The following is a 16,281-nucleotide window of genomic DNA, read 5'->3' on the forward strand; positions in this document are numbered from 1 at the left end:
CCAGAAGCATTCCATTGTGCATTTATTGTGTGCCAGACACCATGATTAACACTTCCAAATAAATAAAGCCTGCAGATTATAAAATTCAATGTTGTCAGTTCCCAAAATTTGGATGAAAACTGGTGGAGGATTGAATCCAGGGATAATTTGCTAAACAGGTGGGCATTCAGACAAACGAATGATTTTAAACAGATGTCTGCAGAATACTGTCCGCATTGTTTTGTGTCTTAGAGAAACCTTCCCTATTCTTAATTACACCGGTATGTATATCATTCTTGGAATCCAGCCTGGCCTTTAGCTCAGTGGAAAATTCCGCTGGTGATTTATGAGCTGTTTCATCTGGCCATTGGAGAGTCAGTAAACATCCTCGCTGCTTTTCCTCACTGAGTACACACTCTCTGTGCTTTTATTCTTTTCACGTTGTCTCTCAGTAATATCCCTCCAATTCTCTCTCCATTTCCACCGCCCCTGGCCTAACCACACCCCCTACATATATTCCCTGGGTAATTCTTGTAGCAACCTCCACCTCTCCCTCTTGTGTCCCAGGCTGGCCCATGTCAGTAAATGTTGTCGTGATCCACCAGGTTGCTCGAAATGAAAACCCAGAAGTGATGCCCTATTTATCCTCTTCTTTGGAACCCCTGCATCCAATCCATCTGCAGATCCCACTGAATCAACTTCATCTTCTCCCACTGTCTACGTATGTCTCAAAGATATTGTGTACAGAAAAAGAAATTAACCAAAAAAAAAAAAAGGAAAAGACTATTGTGTACATGTTTCTCTCCTCTAGACCAGATCACCATCAACGTAGGCCTGTGGATTAGTCTGGGTTCTCCAGAGAGACAGAACCACCAGGAATGATAAATAATTATAAAAATGTAAATTTATGGGAATTCCCTGGCAGTCCAGTGGTTAGGACTCGGCTGGGGCCCCGGGTTCGATCCCTGGTCGGGGAACTAAGATCCCGCAAGCTGCAGGGTGTGGTTGAAAAAAAAAAGTAAATTTATATTATAATATAAATATTATAATATAGGTATATAGTCCTATGTAATATGTCATAGATAATATATTTCTGTGTAATATATTATAAAATATAATGTATTTTATATTACAATATGTTGTAGATGTGATTAAATAATCAATTGACTTAAAGCCAGTTACCCTCCACCATGTGGGTGGATCTCATCTAATCGGTTGAAGGACTTTTATTCTGCATTATCATGTTTATAAAATTACATTGGTAGTGAAGCAAAGGGGGCAAAATGTTAATAAGTAGCCAATTTGGGTAAAGGTGTGTAGGAATTTTTTGTTCTGCTTTTGCGACTTTTCTGTAAGTTTGAAATTATGTTAAAATTTTAAAGTTATATAAATTGCATTGACAACTTGGAAAAAAAAATAATGAGAGTGCAAGATTGGTCAGCCCCTCCCTCCTGGCTTCCAACTTAGGGAAAAGCAGGTTTATAAGATAATCTAGGGATAATAATTTTGCAAAAACAATTACCATTGCTTGGGTGTGGAAATGGGCACCTGCACACTCTTATTCCATTTTTTAGGATATTGATGGATATGCTGCCTGGAATCAGGCCTGGCATTTAGCTCAATGGAAATTCCGTGGAATTCTGGGGAGCTGAGTGTCCATCAGCCACTGGACCTTGTGTGAAAATTCTAATGGCTTCTTCTTCCTGGCTGGTCACGCTCACTCAGAAGTGCATTTCTTTTTTATTTTTGATCTGTCAGAGGTTTTATTAGAGTGGAAAATGGCAGGTCCGTTCTCACAGTAAATAGACATGTAAAAATTCTAAACGGAATGTTGCCACATTTATAACAAATGGTATATAAAAGAGTAACACATCATGAACTAGTTGACTCATCAGGAATGCAAAAAAAAAAAAGAGTTTATTAAATCCGTCATCCATTATCGATGAGGACATTTAGGAAACTAGCAATAAATTACAGCAAACACAGAACAGTGAATATTGAAAATATTTCTTAGGAGATTGGGAGTAAAATAATGATGCTTCCCTAACTGCTTCTGCTAAATGTTGAACTTGTCCCTCAATCTTGCCAACTTGTCTGATTATTGTATTGTATTGTATTGTACTGTATTGTATTGTATTGTATTTAGGCCGTGCCACACCGCTTGCAGGATCTCAGTACCCCAACCAGGGACTGAACCTGGGCCACGGCAGTGAAAGCCCAGAATCCTAACCACTAGGCAACCAGGGAACTCCGTGATCAATTTTAATAATTTTTATGTAGATCTTTTGGGTTCAGAAGTGGATTTCTTTATTTTATTTATTTATTTATTTAATAAATACTCCGGGTCTTAGTTGCAGATCACGGGCTCCTTAGTTGTGGCATGCGAACTCTTAGTTGAGGCATGCATGTGGGATCTAGTTCCTTGACCAGGGATCGAACGCAGGCCTCCAGGCCCCCTGCATTGGGAGCACAGAGTCTTAACCACTGTGCCACCAGGGAAGTCCCCAGAAGTGGATTTCTAATTGTTCTCCCTTTATCAACCTCGCTTCACCCCTTATTATCTCCCTCTGCTAAAAAAAACCCCTACTCAGTCCGTTCTCCAAGCCCTCTGCCTTCATCTTGGTCCAGCCCACCATTAAATGCCCCTGGTGACAATGACAAACTCCCAGGAGCCCACCTCCAGCTCCCCCATCTTGCCTATCTCTAATGGTCACCACCGGTCACCACCACCCACCATGTGACTCAAGCCCCACACCTCCTGACTCAGCCCCTTTCCCTAAATCCCCAATCCCAAGTCCTGCTGACTCTTATCCACTCTCTGCAGCTCTCTCCCAAAGCTTCAGTTTTCTTTTCTCCCACACTCGACTGAAATACTGCTCAGGATTTGTAACACATCTCCTCACCTCTTTTCAATCCCCTGACCGATGTTTGCCTGGCATGTGACATGCCCCCACTGATGTTCTCTAGAGATTAAATAAAATGCTAGAGAGTTCTTTGGTGGTCCAGTGGTTAGGACTCGGTGCTTTCTTTGCCAGGGCCCGGGTTCAATCCATGATTGGGGAACTAAGATCCTGCAAGCCATGTGGTGTGGCCAACCCCCCACCCAAAAAAAAACACCCCAAAACAAAACAAAACAAAAACAAAGCTAGACACATGACATTAAATAATGTTTGAATCAGAAGAAGAAAAAAAGTCCCTTTGCAGTATCCTTGGGGCCATCATATCACATAAAGGATAGTGTCTTAGTTTTGTTTGAATGTCTTTAACAATATTATTCACCAACATCTCCTTTGAACAAACAGGCAAACAAAAACAGGTCTTAGGCTCAAAACCCTAGCTGGCAATTGCATCTACTAATGTTAAACAACATTCTTTGTGTGTATGTTTCCTTGTATATCTATTTTTATTTTCCACAGTAAGAGAAAATGGTGTTTCCATTCACAGTCATGATTTAAAATTTCCTTTAAAGGCAATTTACAGTTCAGGTATAACAGAGAGCAATTTAAAAGGAAAAAAAGTATTGTCTAATAATACAGCAAAGACACCCATATGGCAAAATTCATGAAGGTGGTACATAAAGGGCTATATATTTGGAAACACTGCTCACCAGTCCATCTTCCACCCACGTAGCAGAAGTGGCCTCTCTAGAATGTAAATCTGACCGTATCACTCCTCAGGATAAAACATACTTTCCCCAGGGAATCCTCCTACACTGTTGGTGGGAATGTAAATTGGTGCCGCCACTATGGAAAACAGTATGAAGTTTCCTTAAAAAACTAAAAATAGAGCTACCATACGATCCTGCAATCCCACTCCTGGGCGTATATGTGGATGAAACTATAATTTGAAAAGATACATGCATCCCTGTGTCATTGCAGCTCTATTTACAATAGCCAGGTCATGGAAGCAACTTAAATGCCCATTGACAGACAAATGGTTAAAGAAGATGTGGTACATATATACAATGGAATACTACTCAGCCATAAAAAAGAAGGAAATAATACCATTTATAGCAACATGGATGGACCTAGAGATTATCATACTAAATGAAGTAAATCAGAAAGAGAAAGACAAATACCACATGATATCACTTATATGTGGAATCTAAAATATGACACAAATGGACTTATCTATGAAACAGAAACAGACTCACAGACATAGAGATCAGACTTGTTGTTGCCAAGGGGGAGGGGTGTGTGGGAAGGATGGATTGAAAGTTTGGGATTAGCAGATGCAATCTATTATCTATAGGATGGATAAACAACAAGGTCCTACTGTAGAGCACAGGGAACTGTATTCAATACCCTGTGATAAACCATAATGGAAAAGAAAATGAAAAAGAACATTTTATATATATATATATATACACACACACACACACACACACATAAAACTGAATCACTTAGCTGTACACCAGAAACTAACACAACATTGCAAATCAACTATACCTCAATTAAAAAAAAAACAAACCTCCTTTCTCAAACATAACTTATGTTTGCCCTCACATCCTGGTTTCCAAATACCATTCTCCACACAAGGTGAGCCAGGGCTCCTTGAAGAAATGGCTGATTCCAGAGCTGGGCAAGAAAAGCACAAGATGAGCCTGGAATATCTTGTGTCTGAAAGTAAGGAAAGACTAAAAAAAATAGTCAAAATGACCCAGATGTCAGCTTGAAGGGATTCTCACTATCAAAACTGGAATAATTCCAGGAAAAAATAAATACAAATGATAACTCATAAGCCAAAGTTAGAATCCATAAATCAACACTGAATCAGGGACTTCCCTGGTGGTGCAGTGGTTAAGACTCCACGTTCCCAATGCAGGGTCCCGGGTTCGATCCCTGGTCAGGGAACTAGATCCCACATGCCTGCCACAGCTAAGAATTCACATGCCACAACTAAGGAGCCCGCGAGCCACAATTAAGGAGTCCGCCTGCCACAACTATGACCCAGCGCAACCAAGTAAATAATAAAATAAATAAAATTAAAAAAAAAAGATAATTGGAGAATATTGGAAACAATTTTAAAAAGACACTGAATCAATAAATATGGGAGAAAGGAAAGCACAGTGTTGGTGGCTGGTGAGGGTCCACTTCCTGGTTCACTGATGTCCATTTTCTCGCTATAACCTCACATGGCAGAAGGGGTGGAGGAGCTCTCTGGGGCCTCTTTTATAAGGACACTAAATCGATCATGAAGGCTCCACCCTCATGACCTAATCACCTCCCAAAGGCCCTACCTCCTAATACCATCACATTGAGGACTGGGTCTTAACATATGAATTTTGGGGAGACACAGTCTGTAGCATTGACCTGAGACATCACCCCAGTCCACCAGCCACCCAACACCTTCCACATGATGTGACAGAGGTAGCCTATGTATACACATATTATTTATATATTTTGTATATTGTATATCTTATAATTATTGTATAATGTAATATATTGCATTAAATTATATATATTTATATATATATAAAATATGTTCCTTCCCCCCTCTTTTACACAATGGTAGCAACGCTTCATATCATTATACACCTTGCTTTCACTTCATTGTATATTTTACTTTGTCAGTTCCTAAAGGACGTCCCGAGAATTTTGCACAGCAGCCTCAAATTCCATCGAATGCTCTCATCAGAATTTATTTAGCCAGCCCCCTCTTGAAGACTACTGAGTTTGCTTCGAGCTATGGTATAATAAGAACTAGAGTTGGTAAAAATTTAAGTTTTCGTATGACCAGGCAGAGGGATGCCATCAGGAATAATTCATGTGTTTCAATGTCCCTGGCTGATTACGACTCCCCAGTACTCTGGGTATTTCAAAATATTTACCTGTGTGGGTGTTTGTCATAATCCCTGAATCCTTTCTTGTCTGTCCATTCTGTTTAGGATTGGGGCATAAATTCTGTCTGAGGATAAGCACTTCAAGTTCATTCCCCACCAAAACCTCTACACAAACTCTCCTCTGTAAACTGCCATCGGAGCTTCCCTGGCAGTCCAGTGGTTAGGACTGTTTGCTTTCACTGCTGGCTCGGGTTCAATCCCTGGTCCGGGAACTAAGATCCTGCAAGGTGCAAGGCCAAAAAAACCCACAAAAACCAAAAAAAAAAAAACTGCTACCATCTATTTAGGACCACATTTTAGAGCCAGAATGGCCATGCTTTTGAAAAAAAACAAAATATAAGAAACCCCAATCTGTGAAAAGGCCCATAGTCATTAGAAGAAAACACTGACAGTTTATACAGTTTCATGGAAAAAAACCCAAAAACAGAACAACAACAACAACAACAACAACAAAACAGACATTTGCTCAAGCAGATGTTTAACCCTTTGTCCCCCATACCATCTGCTTCCCTTCCTGAGGCACCGCGTTACAATGAATTTCCCCAGTCATCAAAAGTTCCACCGGGAGGCACCTGTCCTGAGATTCTGCATTGTGATGAATAACTGCAGAGTCTCAAAATAAACAATCACTTTCTGAAGGCACGGACAAAGAGCATCTCCCTTTTACTACCCCCACCCCGATCCTGTAAATAATGTAATTTCAGTCATGAGATGTGGTTGAGTCTTTGGTTTCATTCAAATTATTGTTAGCTTTGTGGGGGTACTTGGGTGATGATGGGAACCAGAAAACATGTGCCCAGCACCTTCTGGAAGAAGGCTGAATGGAACCCTCCCACTTGTGTTTGTTGGGGGTAAAGATGCTTGAAGCTTTTGAAGCCCAGCTTGCCTTCCTTATAGTCAGGGGTGTCTCATAATTACATTCAGGCGCCCACAATGTCCCAGGCACTCAATCATCTTGTGTCGCAGGAAGAATGGGATACGGTTGAATGGTCAGGATAGACAAGGGCTCTGTCACCAGCACCTACAGCAGCTGCTTAATGGCGAACCTAAGATTTCTTTAAGTCAGCAGCAGCTTGCACGGCCAATTTCATGTTTGTCCTTCTGCAAAAACCCCATTCGAGGAGACCTTTTAACGAGCACGAAGGCTGGAGTGACCGGTAACATGGGTCGGGGAGGGATTGCAGGATAACCAACCCTCCCGGCACCACCCCCACCCCCACCCCACGCCCCGTCACACCATCCCCAAGTCCAGGCTATTCTGATGTTGACTAGATTAACCCTCGGTCCCGTCAAGGGTACTTAACTGACATTAGCGACTGAAACTGTTGCCATGGAAACTATAGCTGGGGCGGGAGGCAGGGGTGATGAAGGTGCAGCCGGAGGCTTGGAGACTGGAATTTTCCAGGCCCTTGCATCATACAATGTGTGGATGCAAAATCCCAGTCTAGACACAGAGCAGCTGGTCAATACATATCTGTATCTATTATTTGCGAATGAGTGAAAATACGGGGTCTTTGGTGCTTGGTGTCAGAGCTCTCTGAAACCTCACCTTACTTTTCTCAAATGGGTCTAATCATCACTCCTGGCTAATAGGGCTGCTGGGAGGATTAAATTACTCTGGGTCTACCCAGGCCTTACTACCCAGGTGTACCTTGGGGATCAACTGGGCAGGTGGAGGCTTGTTGAAAGGCACATTCCAAGGCTACTCTCTAGACTTTCTGAAGCAAAATACCTTGTCTGAGTATTCATCCACCTTCCCGATCGTCATTCATTTCCTCTTACCCTGATAATTTTCTTCGCAGCAGTTTTTAGAGCTGTGCTTTCCAATATGGTAGCTGCAAGCCATTTTGTGGCTATCTGAGTGCCCGGAATGCGGCTAGCGCCTGTTGAGATACGCTGTAACTGTGAACTATACACCAGCTTTCAAAAACCTAGAAGCAAACAAACAAAAAATTAAAATATTTCATTGATTTTTTTTTAACATTGGTATCATTGGTTCGAATGGCAATATTTTGCAATTAGTCTTGGATTCAATAAAGCCTATTGTTAAGATGAATTCCACCTGTGTCTTTTTACCTTTTTAAACATGGCAACTGGAAAATTTGACACATGTGGCATGCATTTGTGGCTTGCATCGTATTTCCACTGCTTGGTTTTATTTTATTTTATTTTTTAAACCAAATATTTCTCTCTCTCTTTTTTTTTTTTCTTTCTTGATTCTTTTATTGATTTTATTTATTTGGCCGTGCCGTGCAGCATGCGGGATTTAAGTCCCTGACCAGGGATGGAACTCGTGCCCCCTGTATTGGGAGCGTAGAGCCCCAACCACTGGACCTCCAGGGAAGTTCCCACTGCTCGGTTTTGGAGTCTGAAGTAATCGTGTTAATTTTTTTTTTTTTTTTTCGGTACGCGGGCCTCTCACTGTTGTGGCCTCTCCCGTTGCGGAGCACAGGCTCTGGACGCGCAGGCTCAGCGGCCATGGCTCACAGGCCCGGCCGCTCCGCGGCATGTGGGATCTTCCCGGACTGGGGCACGAACCCGTGTCCCCTGCATCGGCAGGCGGACTCTTAACCACTGTGCCACCAGGGAAGTCCCAATCGTGTTAATTTCTTATTTGCTTTCTGCGTCCCTGCATGCCGGTGAACATTCAATGAAAGTACAGACCTTGTCTGTCTTGTTTATCCTGTATTAAATACACAATCTGGCCCTTAGTATATATATATTTTAATGACTACTTGAAATATTAAGTAGCTATTTGGGAAGAGGGCAGATCCTTGAAAGTCAGAGCCACAGAGCAAAATTCTCTCTGTCAATGATCAATTGGGGAGTGTCATCCTCTATCACAAGAAGCCTCTTTTCTTCCATCTTTCATGGGTACTGTCCTCTTTTCAGCTAAACCTGGATCTCAACTGATCTGTTAACTTTGGGTACTGGAGAAACTAGGAATTTTTTTTTTTCTTTTTGGCTATGTTGGGTCTTCGTTGCTGCGTGCCGGGGTTTCTCTAGTTGCCGCGAGCCGGGGCTACTCTTCGATGCGGTGCATGGGCTTCTCATTGCGGTGGCTTCTCTTGTTGTGGAGCACGGGCTCTAGGCGTGCGGGCGTCAGTAGTTGTGGTGCACGGGCTTAGTTGCTCCGCAGCATGTAGGATCTTCCCAGACCAGCATTGGAACCCGTGTCCCCTGCATTGACAGGTGGATTATTAACCACTGTGCCACCAGGGAAGTCCCAGGAATTTTTAATATTAGCAGGGCGGTGGGGGGGAGTGGTCCAAAATTGTCCCAGGAGAATAGCTTGGATTTGGGATTTGGAGGAAAATGCAGGTGCAGAATCTATCAACCTGTGCACAGAGATATCTGATCTACCTATTCTTGTAAATTCCCCGATCCCACCCCCACCTAAAATAGTCCCTGACCTGTCACTCTCTGTGCCTTATCCCAATATTTTATTCTCCAGAGAATGTAATACTATCATAGATTTTAACATACATATACACATATGTGTGTCACATATATGTATATATACTTATTATATATTATATTTACGTATATTATTTATATATAAATATGTGCTTGTATTTACATATATATTTGTATTTACTATGTCTTCAAATAGGATGCCAACTCTCATGAGAACGAAGACTATATCTGTTTTAGATGCCCACCACTTAGGACAGTGTTTGGAAAACAGCAATCACTCTATAAACATCTGTTGAATGAATCAATCAGTCAAATAACTGATTATTGGCGAGAACAAAGGCTGTTTACGTCTTCGGTGCCGGAGGCTGTTGCGGAACAGACAACTCTGATTTCTGCTGGTGTCTGCAGGTTTCCCCACCTCTTTTGCAAAGACATCATTTAAAAGGTGCTCATTTAAAATTGTGATGTTACCAAAAGATGTGCCCAAATCCCACGTAGGGGTTCAGAAGACCTGTGCCCTCCCCCAGACCTCGCCCTTCTCCAGCTCGACAGTTCTGGTATCCATTACTCTGCCCTGGTCCTTAAGAGCATTCACGGGGTCTCAGTGATGCAGGCAGGCCCTGTTGCCATGGAAACTGCAGATGGCGAGGCGATGCGGAGGACGCTGAGAGCCCCTTAGAGGATGGAACTTTCCAGACTGTGTGTGTGTTACAATCTCAGCCTGCCATGAGAATTTGTTCTCAATAAATATTTGCGGGGGGGAGTTGAATAAAAATATGGGATCATGGGAAAGTGATGTCACCTTTCTGAGACAGTTTTCTCTTCTGAAGTGGGAAAATATATATATTTTTTCTGGATCCTTGGATTGTGGTGTAGATTAGAATAGATGCTGCTTGTAAATCGCTTGGCACCGTGCCTCTCATGGTGTAGCCAGGATTTTTTAAAACTCTGTTCCAGAATTCACCTGCATCAGAAAGGGGAGGGGGGGTGGAGAGAAATAATTAAATATACAGTGTTCTGGGCTGCCCTCCAGACCAACGAAAGCAAAAGAACTCACCCCCCTGCTCCCTGTACCCACCTTCTAGTCACTATCCTGCTTTACTTTATGCAGGTCATCTCAGCACCCAAAAATACCTTCTTCATTTCTTCCCCCCCCAACAGCTTTATTGAGGTATAACTACATTACATGATGTTTTGATATATGTATACGTTGGGAAATGATTACCACAATCAAGTTGTTGACACATCCATTACCTCACAGTTACAACTCTGTGTGTATCTGTGGTGAGGACATTAGGATCACTCTTAGCAAAAGTCAAGTATACAATTTGCATACTTATATGGTAGTATTAACTATAGTCTCCATGCTGTACATTAGATCTCCAGGACTTAACTCATCCTGCATAACTGAAACTTTCAAACCTTTGACCAACATCTCCCCATCCCCCCCAACCCTTCTTTCTTTTTTAAATTATCTTTCCCCGCTCACTACAGAGTGAGTTCCATTCTGTGGGAATGGAAACTGTCTTTCTTGGTCTCCTCCTGCACCCCCAGCCCATCACAGTGCCTGCACGTACAAGGTGCTTCATGTATCAATATTTATGAATGTATGGAAGCATCAATGCATTGTGTGGAGGGAGGAAAGACTTCTGAAAGGCAGAATGACCTAGGAAGTGGAGAGGAAGACAGAGGATGCTTTTGTGGAGGGCTAAACCGTTAAGGAAGGTGGGCTGGGGGACACTGGCAAGGCTGGCATTAGTGTTCAGGCAGGAGGAGACCTCGCTGTCTGATCCTAGAACTGAGAGAAGGGAGAGGTGGAATGGCAGAGCAGCCTTTGGGGGCATCACTTATCAGGAAGAGGAGCCCACTCCCAAGCCCCCAGACAATTCTGAAATCCAAAGTTCCCCAACTTGAACTCTCACGAGGGTGAAACAGGTCATGGAAGGGAAGAAGATGGGCTGGGGCTTGTGCATATTATACAATTCAGACTATTTTTCATTTCTGTAAAGATACATCCTCCCCTCTTCCACTCCTTTATTTTATTTTATTTTTAAAATATATTTTATTTATTTATTTTTGGCTGCGCTGGGTCTTGGTTGTGGCAGGTGGGCTTCTCTCTAGTTGTGGCACGCAGGCTCCAGAGTGCGTGGGCTCTGTAGTTTGCGGCATACAGGCTCTCTAGTTGAGGTGAGCGGGCTCAGTTGCCCTGCGGCATGTGGGATCTTAGTTTCCAGACCAGGGATGAAACCTGCGTCCCCTGCACTGGAAGGCAGATTCTTAACCACTGAGCCACCAGGGAAGTCCCTCCTTTATTTTAAAATAAGTGATTATCCTATTGATACGATGTATAAAATAGGTAACTAATGAGAACATACTGCGTAGCACAGGGAACTCTACTTCATGCACTGTGGTGACCTGAATGGGAAGGAAATCCAAAAGGGAGGGGATATATGTATATATGTATGGCTGATTCATTTTGCTGTACAGTAGAAACTAATGCAGCATTGTAAAGCAACTATATTCCAATAAAAATTAATTAAAAAAATAAATTAAATAAGTGATTATCTGAAAAAACGCCATTTGCAGCAACATGGATGGTGAAGTAAGTCAGACAGGGAAAGACAAATATCATATGATATCACTTACATGTGGAATCTAAAAAAACTATACAAATGAACTTATTTACAAAACAGAAACACTCACAGACTTAGAGAACGAACTTATGGTTACCAGGGGGTAAGGATGGTGGGGAGGGATTGTTAGGGAGTTTCGGATCGACATGTACATGCTGCTATATTTTAAATGGATAACCAACAAGGACTCACTGTACGGCATTTTCTTAAAATAGGTGATTTTCTCAGTCTGGCCTCGGTGTTCGCAAGGGTGCAGAGTAACACCTCCTATGAAAGCGAACTATCACCTCAAGCACAGTACAAACCGGACACTGATACAGAGTCTGGACATACAGGGGGTGGTGAGGAGTGTGGCAAAGGGGAGAAAGTGTGTTTGGTTGAGGCGTGCAGCTGCTACCAGACACCATCGAATGGCTTGTACGGGTGACATCGAGCCCAGTCTCGATGCTAGATCTTCTGAATTTTCAAGAGAAATTGGAAAACCATGTTTCTGTGTTGAATTCTCCCAGAATTTCAGTGCCGCTTCAATACTTATACATTGTTGTTGGGCTGGTAAGTGGGCACGATCTTTATGGTGGGCGATTTGGCATTATCAGTGCAAAATCTGAAGGCTTGTATCCTTTGACCCAGCAATTCCGCTTCCAGCAGTATATTGCACAGATGCACTTGTACACGCCTGTAATAGCACGGGTGTATGGGAATTCTCCGCCGCATCGTTAGTTATAACAGAGGAGTGGACACAACCTCAAAACCCATGGTTAGATATTGTGGGACAGTCATACAGTGGGATACTTTGTATGAAAAATGAGTAATCTGCTGAAGTCCTGGCATAGAAAGATCTCCAAGAGTTATCTATTTTATTTAATGTGTGTATGGATATTACAGGCACCACTCCGGCTGCTTTTCTTTCAACCCTCACCACAATCCCTGTTTTAGAACTGGGGAAACGGAGGCCCCAAGAGGTGAAGCCCAGAGCCCCACAGTAACAAGTGAAGAAGCTGGGAGTCAAATGTAGACAGGTGGGTTCAATCCATGCTTTTAGCCACCAAGCTTTGCTGTCTTCACATTAAGCAGGAAATAGCAAGTTGCAGAAAGATGGGTGCAAAAGTTACTATTCTGTTTTTAAAGGGGGGGGCTGCCAATGTGATGTGCTTACAATGACTCATTAAAGATGATGTTCCACATCCCACGAAGGGTACAGGGTGGCTTGGGACTGGCGGGAAGGTCGAGTTTTCACTACACAATATTTCCCGTAAGATTATTAAGTCCACAGAGTTAATATGTAACCACTATTTAAAATGTACTATTATTGAAGCAACCTAAATGTCCATCGAAGATGAATGGATAAAGAAGATGTGGTCCATATATACAATGGAATACTACTTAGCCATAAAAAAGAATGAAATAATGCCATTTGCAGCAACATGGATGGACCTAGAGATTATCATACTAAGTGAAGTAAGTCAGAGACAAATGTCATATGCTATCACTTATATGTGGAACCTTAAAAAATGATACAAATGAACTTATTTACAAAACAGAAGATTCACAGACATAGAAAACAAATTTATGGTTACCAAAGGGGAAAGTGGGGGAGGGATAAATTAGGAGTTTGGGACTAGCAGATACACACTACTCTATATATAAAATAGATAACCAATAAGGACCTACTGTATAGCACAGGGAACTATATTCAATTCTGTAATGGAAAAGAATCTGAAAAAGAATATATATATATATATATATATATAACTGAATCACTGTGCTGTACACCAGAAACTAACACAATATTGTAAATCAACTATGCTTCAATTAAAAATTTAAAAAATAATAAAATGTGCTACCATTAAAAAGAAAAAAATAAACTAACTTGAAAATAATACTGGTAGCTTTGTCTTCCTGGAACTTAATGCCTGCCGTCATACGATATATTATTTCCACGTTCGTACCACCGCATCTAAGATGCAGCCCTAAACATCATTAAAGGAGGCACTGGGGCTTTTTCTTCATCCTCCACCGTATCCCTAGAACAAAGCCTGGAGCTTAAACTAGGTATAGAATTAATGTGTCAATAGAATTATCTATGTTCATCATCTATTTAATCCAATCAATATTTGTGGAATAAATAAGAGGTTTAACGAATGAATGAACACGTTAGAGAGCAGCTGGGGTTGATGGTATCGCTGGCTTTCGGGCGGCTTGGGATTTCTAACAGCGGCATAAACTCCCCCCCACCTCTCTTCTGCAAAGACCCCCTGTCTGAAGATGCACTTTAATTGCATTAAAGTCGTGAGCAGACTACCAATGGGGAGACCTTGCCCCATCCTCCCCTTCCCCTCACCCCCCACCAGGTGGCTGGTTATCAGCCGCAAGAGCTGTCGGCTGGCGACATCCGTTGTTATGGAAACCGCAGCCAGCCAGGGAAGAGGAGGGGGCTGCGACGGGAGCAAGTGGGGCCACGGAGCTTGGAATTTTCCAGGCACAGCAGTCAGACGGTGTGTACGGTGTGTACGTGCGTATTCAAACCCTCCCCTGGACTCCAAGGGGGGGGGGTCCATGTGGGGGGTTACTGAGAAGGGGGGTCTGAGCAAGTGGCTTCTCCCCCACCCCCCACTCTGGACCCCTCTTCCACAATGGAGACAAGCTTCACAGTTCATGAGGTTCTAGCTTAGAAAAAAATGTTTCTAGAATCTTCCAGAATCACACCCCAATCATTTTCCACCTGTCATATTTTCTCCAAATGAGCTGTGTCTGCGGTCTTGTTTTGTCTGTGCTTGCGCAGTACTGTCCTCTCTCCTGTGCAGGGTCACAGGATCTCTGTGAGCAGAGCTGTGCTACCCTAGTGACCTGGGGACCCTCAGAGTCTTGGGCAGCGCCTGGCCCACAGTAGGGCTGCAGCGCAGATAACCAGACTTGGGCGGACAAATGGATGGATGACTCTGTGCTATCCTGTTAGACCACAGTCTCATAGGAGATGACTGGAATGGAGCATCGTTTCTGGATTCTTATGGCCCCCGAGGGGGTAAAAGTTGTAATCCTGGGGCTTCCCTGGTGGCGCAGTGGTTGAGAGTCCGCCTGCCGATGCAGGGGACACGGGTTCATGCCCCGGTCCGGGAAGATCCCACATGCCGCGGAGCGGTTGGGCCCGTGAGCCATGGCCGCTGAGCCTGCGCGTCCAGAGCCTGTGCTCCGCAACGGGAGAGGCCACAACAGTGAGAGGCCCGCGTACCGCAAAAAAAAAAAGTTGTAATCCTGGCTCCTCCTCCTTCACACTCCTTCCCACCAAGAGGGCTCAGATCCTAGGACAGCGATGGGTGGGCTCGTTTACCCCCCGATGGAGATCCTGGGGTCTTTTTGTTTGTTTGTTTGAGCTTTATTGCAGTATAATTGACAAATTAAAATGTATACATTTAAGTTGTACAACATGATGATTTGATGCAAGTATGTATTGGGAAATAACCATCACAATCAAGTTAATTAACATATCCACCACCTCACAGTTACTGTTTTTTTCTTTTCCCTTCCTTCATTTCTTGCTTTCTTTCTTCCTTGCTTTCTCTTTCTTTCTTTCTCCTTCCTTCCTTCACCTTCTCCGCCCTCCCCCTTGCCCTCCTCTCCTTCTCCTTCTTCTTCTTCTTCCTCTTCCTCTTCTACGTCTTCCTCCTCCTCCTCCTCCCCCTCCCCTTCTTCTTCTTCTTCTTCTTCTCCTTCTCCTTCTCCTTCTCCTTCTCCTTCTTCTTCTTCTTCTTCTTCTTCGTGTGTGTGTGGTGAGAACACTTAACGATTTACCCTCTTAGGGTAAAATTTCAAGTGTACCATACAGTGTTATAACTATAGTCACATTGCTGTACGATACTTGGAGATCCTGGATTCTTAGAGGTCAGCCCATGGGTGTGGGGCACACTCTTACAATGGTATGCCTGAATTTGAATCCAGGTCAATTAGCTGTGCACCCCAGGGTCGGTCACTTAACCTCTCTGTGCCTCACTTTCCTCATCTGCAAAATGGTAGTAATAATACTGCCCATCCTCTGGGGTCCTTGTGAGGATTGAAAGAGAAAATCACATAAGCACTGAACACAGAGCTTGCATGTAATGGGGGCTCAGGAAGCGTCACGTGTAGTTGCATTTCATATATATTTTTTCACTTCATAAATATATGTACACATTTCAATATATATAATAAATAATTAATAATCAAAATACAGTTGGCCCTTGAACAATGCAGGGGGTTAGAGGTGCTGCTTCTCCATGCAGTCAAAAATCTGCATATAACTTAGAGTCAGCCCTCCATATATGTGGTTCCTCGGTATCCACAGATCCAACTGACCACAGATCATGTAGTACTGTAGTAGTTACTACTGAAAAAAATCCAGGGAGAAATGGACCCACGCAGTTCAAACCTGTGTTG

The 16,281-nt window shown here is 42.9% G+C and overlaps 1 protein-coding gene across 1 annotated transcript in view; it reads right to left on the reverse strand.

Annotated features, from left to right (window-relative positions):
• The window catches only part of LOC115848071 (zinc finger protein 264-like), an 81,555-nt gene extending 73,939 nt beyond the window's left edge, over nucleotides 1-7,616 (reverse strand). Inside the window, exon 1 of the mRNA XM_060289452.2 lies at nucleotides 7,604-7,616. The gene's annotated coding sequence lies outside the window, so the exon portion shown is untranslated. The remainder of the gene's footprint in view (nucleotides 1-7,603) is intronic.
• Between the last annotated feature and the right edge of the window lie 8,665 nt (nucleotides 7,617-16,281).

This window comes from Globicephala melas, chromosome 19 (genome assembly GCF_963455315.2).
Source record: "Globicephala melas chromosome 19, mGloMel1.2, whole genome shotgun sequence".
NCBI lineage: Eukaryota > Metazoa > Chordata > Mammalia > Artiodactyla > Delphinidae > Globicephala > Globicephala melas.